The sequence below is a fragment of the Theobroma umbraticum genome, unplaced genomic scaffold (genome assembly GCF_002168275.2).
Source record: "Theobroma umbraticum cultivar Fairchild unplaced genomic scaffold, ASM216827v3 scaffold_204.0, whole genome shotgun sequence".
In the NCBI taxonomy this organism is placed as follows: domain Eukaryota; kingdom Viridiplantae; phylum Streptophyta; class Magnoliopsida; order Malvales; family Malvaceae; genus Theobroma; species Theobroma umbraticum.
This window is the reverse complement of record NW_018397267.1, coordinates 6,315,567-6,316,820: the sequence shown is the minus strand read 5'-3', so window position 1 is coordinate 6,316,820 and position 1,254 is coordinate 6,315,567.

Sequence of the window (1,254 nt, the reverse complement as noted above, 5' to 3'; positions counted from 1 at the left end):
TATTAATTCTAATTATATAAGAAAAAATTATCTCAAGCACATGTTTTTAATGTGCTTTATATTTGATATTTAATTAAAAAGAAATTATCTTGAATATAAGAAGAAATTATTAATTTTGTATATCGTATTTAACTATTTCTATTTTATGCATTGAGTTTAATATTTGGTGTTATAAACTTAAATATAATAAAATAAAAATATTTATGTTGACTACATTAATTTTTTAGTTAATTATATTGAGAAAGATAAGATTTCAAAATAAAATAAATGATAAGTTACTTACAAATAATTTAATTATTCATATTAAAAAAGATATTACCATCGTCAAATAAAACTTTTCTAAAGCACTATTATAAGTTTTTTTCTTTTTGTTTCTTTTGATTTACGTGTTATATAAAATTATTATCTATTATAAATCTTTTGATTATTAATGGTTAAGTTCAATATATTAATTTTAAAAATTTTAACTTTATTTTTCTTAACCTTTGACCCTTCAATAAAAATTAACTAGCTCTGCCACTGGCTCGAACCAAATCTCAATGTAACCAAAACCAAGGGCCTAGTAGTGTTCGTACAAAAAAAAAAACTAACCAACGTGCCCTTATCTGAAGAGAGCCAAATCAAAGTGTCTCAAAACAAGTTGTGGGTGATCCTGATCTAAGACCTTATATTTCAAGTATTGCTCATAATGCTAAGCAAAGAGAGAATATTCGAAGAGCATATTTGATCAAGGGCCCTCGTCAACCAAAACTTACAAACTTTCCTCCTACTGGTTTTGTGAGAAGAAAACATAAATTTAATCCACTATGGTACAAGGAATATGACACTTGGTTAGAATTAGAGCTGTCTATATGGGTTGGCTCGGCCCAGCCCGGCCCCAGCCCTTGTGGGGTGAAAAAATATGAGTTGGGTCGAGCCAGCCCATTTTTTATATAGGCTATCAAAATCTCAACCCAGCCCCACCTCTTGTTAGCCCATGAATTGGGTTGGACTAGTCATTTTTTTTTTTCTAAAAAAAATTAATTTTTATAATTTTACTTGATAAATTTTTTATTAATAAAATTATTCTATGATTTAATTCATAAATTAAATAATAAAAATATGTTACAAATAAACAAATTACACCAAATATAAAAAAATAAATAAATTACATAATAAAGTTTAAATATTTAACACAAACTACTATATTATAAACATAAGTATATAACCAAATAATAAAAATTATAAGACTCATTTATATCCTCCTCAATCTTC